Below are 5999 nucleotides of genomic sequence, written 5' to 3' on the forward strand. Positions count from 1 at the left end.
GATCATGTCTTCATAAGATGACTGGTGGCTTCTGCTTCATCCTCTCTGCGTGTGTTTGTGCTCATGTTTGTGTAACTGACTGCTTGTACTGATAAAGACAAAGGTAATGATCTGGTTTGAAGACATCATCTAAAACACCATCTTAGCCTTGTCCAGTTTTCAAAGATGCACAGAGACACAGAGACAGACTCCCACCTTCATGTGAGGTTACAGTCTTATACTGCTTTATTCATGTTTTTTTTACTATCATTATTATAGTATATCAACATAAAAAAAATCTGAAATTATTTTGATAATCTATCAATTATTTGTTTTGAACTGTTTCAGCTTCACAAATACGAAGCCTCACAGATATTCTCTGTGTCATATCACTAGTAACTTTGGTAAATGGCTTTAAAATCATTATAAATCAATCAACTGATTTACTGAGGGGAAAAAAAGCTGATTAATCAGCAATGAATATAATTATCAGTTGCAACCGACTGAATGTTCAGTCTAAACAATGTCCGTGTACAATGATTTTAAATAGAGAACATACTTGTTGGCTCTAGACCACTGCTTACTTTACTGTTTACCCAACATTGACAGATCATCTCTATGAATCCATCATGATTGGACAGCATATTCACATGTTACACATCCAGAAAACATGGAGCCTCATTAAACTTAAGTCCAGTATTCACTTCCCTACCTCGCTTGTTAAATTGCTGTTTAGTGTCGGGCTGCTAGAATACAATGTGTTTATCAGAGTTTTTAAAACTGGAAACAGCTGCCTGCTGCTGCTGCTTCCAAAACAGAGTTGATGAGAGTGGAGACACTGAACCACAGATTGTTTGTAATGATGAATCATTTGTCTCCTTTTTCTCCCATTACCCTGAAATGAAGACAAAACATCCTGGATGCTTGTGCCGATACGTCATGTGGAGCCAGGTGTGCGCAGTAGCGATCAGGGGGCGGAGCTGCGGTATCAAGGTCCTGCTGATAGACAGACTCAACCAATCGTGAGTCAGTCTCAGCTGTCAGTCATGCTGCTTCGCGCTGGACACTCATCACTTATTAACACTCATAAACAAACATCAGTGTGATAAGAACTATCTAACAAGACAGAAACCATGTTCGAGAAATGTTTGTTCGACATGTACTTTGACTGATTAATTTGGTCCACGTGCCTTCCAATAACATGGAGGAGGCTGGGTTTATGACATGCACTGCAGCAAGCCACCAGGGGGCGATTGAGGTGCTTTGGCTTCACTTTTGTTAAACCAAAACAACAAGCTGAAAGAGACTTAAGTGCTCCATCTAGCTGAGGGGAATTTATTTCTCTTCTAATGACTAGTTTAAAATTATGCATCATCATTATGCGTCATCTGAGCTATTGTTAATATAACATTTTGATTAGAGCAGGTTAAACGGCCAATCCCTTACAGCGTAGCACTCTCTCTCTCTACTGATAATCCATGTAATTATCTTTTTAGAAGCTATTTCTTCATCTATTCTATTGTCTCACTGAGTTTGTGTACTGGCAGCTGCAAAATCTCAGTCAGTGTGTTTGGCTAAGAGTGGGTGTTTTTCTCTTCCTGTGCCCCCCCTTCACTCCTTTTTGGACTCACACTGGTGGACAGAGAGCAAGAAAAGAGGGAAGGGGAGGGGAGGGAGGGTGAGGGTAAAGAGAGGGGGTCACCATTGAGTTGTCCACCCACACACGCGGCCCCCTCCGGTCATCTGCGTGGGTTTGGGGTTAGGACATAGGCAAGGATGCAAGCGCGCACATCAAGAAAAGAATAAAAACGACAGCTTTCTGACCCCCAGATGTCAAACGTGGCAGAGAAGCTTGGAATAAAAGTGGTTTAAAATTGCAAGAAACTTCCTCCAAACTTCAGAAAGGGGTTTTGTCAGTGAGCACTTCACCGCAGAGGAGGGTTCAGGCCGCGAGGGAGACGGGAAAAGCTCTCAGAGCACTTGGCTGTAGCATGATCTACAAAATAATACCTAGTTTATCATAATTAGCATCGTTCCAGACTGTCAGGCCCACGAGGCACAGAAAACAATGCACTCTTTAATATTTTATTGAGGAGCTTGGGCGAATTACTTGATGTACAATTATGTGAGCCCGGCAGATTCTGTCCTCACCGTATCCTCCTACATCCCATCTGCCCTGTGTGTCCAGAGTGTGGGTGACTGAAGTAGCTGCGGGGGGGATGAGGAATGATTGTGGAAAATCATAAGAAAACTTGTGATGTAACAGTCCAAGTTGCACTTCTGCTGTTCAAGCCGACGCAGTAACATCCACGGCTGCCAACACAATGAGAACTGAAAGACAAAAAAAAGAGAGAGGGGGGAAATGGAGAATTGAAAGACCCCTGTGACATTCGAAGGCGCCCAGAGGTATTTTAGTCTGGCAGAGCTAACTCCTGGCCCAGGGAGACTCCGGAGGATACAGTGAGCCAGGAGAGGTGAGGAGAACAGAGGGGAAGATAGTAAAGTGGTAGAAAGAGGAGTATTTTTAGGGTGGTCTGTTATCTGCAGAGACGAGGGCGGTATCACAGCCAGGTCACATCGCTGAGGGGGAAACAGCACGGGCTGTCTGCCGAGACGCTAGATAAGGAGGAAGAGAACAATGAGTTCTCTCTCTGACAGCCCTCTGAAACACACACACACACACACACTAACACACACACACACACACACACACACACACACACACACACACACTCGTATGTCCACCAAGACACAAACATCGACTCAGAAACTCGTAACCACATCCACAGGAAGACACACAGCAGCTTCACGCTCACACCCTCTCACAGATACTTAGACACCCTCGGAAATATTAAAAGATCACATGAGAACAGAGCATCGGAGCTCAACAGGTGACCTGAGAGAGTTTTTATTTCTCCAAGTGTCTGACGGACAAAACCGACGATATCACTCGGCTGTTTATCTCTGTCTTCCTCGTCCTCTCTCTCTCTCTCTCTCTCTCCGTCCCTCTCTCCTCTATTGTAGCCCTGCGAAGGTGTAAATGCCAGCAGAACAGATGGATGGAGGGAGCATCTCAACACTCCGACACCATGTTTATGCAGTTGCACACCACACAAACACACATATATACACACATACACACTCCGAGGCAAGATGTTGATGGAGATTTCTTCAGTCATCAAAGTGACACACATGGCACACACACACACACACACACACACACACACACACACACACACAGTCACGTTTCCATGGCTTCAGGGGACATTATATTGACTAACACTGATTCCCTGGAGACTTACTCTAACCTAACCACAGTTACAACTTGTCTAACCCTAACCTTATACTAAACCTAAACTTAACCTGCAAACATGTTGTCACCTTAAAACCTGATTGATTTACGTTATGGGGACCTGTTTTTTGTCTGTGTAAACAGACTTAGGTCCCCACAACATAATAAATACCTGGACCAAACACACTCACACACAGGCAAGATGTTGATGGAGATTTCTTCAGTCATCAGTGACACACATAGGACACACACGTACACACACACTTTTGGTGTTTTGGTGTCATTGATGAAACCTTCTGTTCGCTTCTTCCTTTGTTTATACCGGGCACATGCGTGCATCAACACAGACGCACGTCCACATGCATACGCACACACGAATTGAATAAGTCGCCAGACGAGCAGCTGTTATGAGGAGAGTCGGGTCCAAACCGAACGCCTCTGACATGCTAATGACGCTTTGTCGACCCGAGGAGTTCGACCACACACACTCACACGGTACAGATTTAGCAAATAAGACTATTATCTGTCACACAACCTGAAGAATATCGATCCAGTCGTATGAATATTAAGAGATTTGAGCTGCTGCTGCGATGTAAGCAAGGACTGCGAGCCAAATGAAAGCCTAACTCGCTCCAGGAATATCTTAGCGAGGCTTTAAGGGAATATCCTTTTTCAACACCCAACACTCCCCCCACCCAACACTCCCCCCACCCTACACGACCACCACCCACCCACCCAATCCAATCCTCCCTGGCAATGCGCTGCTCCTCATCTCTCTTCTCTGCTTCTTTTGTTCATCTCTCTCAGCCGCCCACACACCTACCGTCCCTCGGGGTTTATCTTTACACTCTCGCACACATGCAAGAATTTATATTTGGCTACTTTGTATGTACTTTCTATTTTCCTCCTCACTATTAGAATCTTGGAGGTACAGTTCCTATATGAATACAGGTTCACGTTTGGGCATATGTTAACAAAAACACACGCAAGGCCGGATATTTTCCTGCTTTACAATACAGATGTGTGGGCAGCAGCCATCTGGGGCCCCAAACCGAACAAAAAGTGAGTGTGTGTGTGTGGCGTAGGGCTAAGGGCCAAACTCAAAGTAGGGGTTTAACGCCTGGGGCCCGTTGTGGAAACCCCCTCTAGAGAGCTGGGAATCTCAGGGGAGAGTGGGAAAAACATCCCGAAGATCATCAATCAAAACTTCACTGACACAAATGACCAGAAACAACGGACCGCTCTTCATCCATGTCACCACGTAACCTCCGCCCCGCAGCCATGTCCCACCCACCTGTGCTACTGGCCCATAGGTCCTCGCCGCAGGAAACCCAACGCGATTGGCCTGTCGGTCCCCGAGCGAAATCGTGATCCCCTCTCGGCTAATTGGGTCTTTGTGATTGCGCAGTCTGTCGTGGCGCTGGGGGAGAATGAAACGTGAAAACCGTATTATGGTGGATGGGGGAAGAGTGGCAGGTCGAAGCAAGGGAGATCGCTTTGGCGTCTCAAAGCGCCAGATGCTCTTCCTGGGTCCATTATGGCGCCTTAGAGGGGATCGAGATGGTTTCGGCATAGCAACTGCGAAGACACAAAGCGAGATGGAGACAGGCCCTGGGTGGAGAATCACACAAGCACATACATGCAAATGCAGGCGCACACACATACAGCAACCAACAAGCCAAACACTTAATATTTAGTGCTCCTTGTTGGTCTTTTTCAACAAAGGTTTACCAGAACCTAAAAAAAAACTGAAAGTGGAGCACGTCTCTGCTTCAACTTTTATAGTTAGAGAGGGAGAACCCCACTGGATCAATGGAAATGAAAGTATTTGCTTTTTCAAGCTGTGGCTCCATCGAGAGTGATTGTTCACCAGCGTCTTTGAGAGAGAGGGAGCGTGTAGGAGGACGGGTCATGAGCCTCCTCTTTGTTTGCTTCAACACGCTTCCACACAAGGACGCACTCCTGCGTCTCCCTGTGTCCTTCCAGGGTTTAGAGATAAAAATATTCAAAACTCTTCTTGACAGATGGTGGAGGGATATTGAAGCTCCTCATCCTTAAGATATCCAACAGCCTGTAATGGAATATACATCCCTGATCATTCCTAAGGGTTTCTCCTCCCCCCACAACCACCAACAGATGGCGCTGCAGTCACACGCCTCAGTGTAAATGCTCCTCAGGACAAAGGGCCTCCTACAGGCTTCCTCCCCAATTCAAACAATCTTATCAGGAAATTGTGACACATTCAGGATTTTAAATTCATGCAACAGCCATGCGATTCGAAAAAAGGGTGATGACGTTTATGACCTCATGCCTGCTGTGGCGTCCGATTGGTCATCACTGTTAAATGATTAGTGTATCCTCTATTATTTAACTGGGATCATTGGGTTCAAAGTTTGGTCCAACCTGCTCCTTTCAGATCCTAGAACGTCTCATTGGAAACTCAAGAAGAAAACATCTCACCGATATTTTTATCAATCTTAAGTTCTACAGTCAGCTATATGCAGTGAAGTGTTTTAATGTTTTTCCAAAGGCTCGTGTTTGAAATTCCCAGACCTAACAAATAACCCCAATCTACCAAAATTATAGCCCATCTATGTTTCCAAAAATGTTTCAGGATGTTTTTAAAGAGACAATAAGCAGCTACATGCTGATATGGACCTCATAAACACTGTGTCATTTGGCACATGCCGTTTGTGGGAAGCATCTGAGTGAAGAGACCGCCCCGCGT

The sequence above is a fragment of the Hippoglossus hippoglossus genome, chromosome 17 (assembly GCF_009819705.1).
Source record: "Hippoglossus hippoglossus isolate fHipHip1 chromosome 17, fHipHip1.pri, whole genome shotgun sequence".
Taxonomy (NCBI): domain Eukaryota; kingdom Metazoa; phylum Chordata; class Actinopteri; order Pleuronectiformes; family Pleuronectidae; genus Hippoglossus; species Hippoglossus hippoglossus.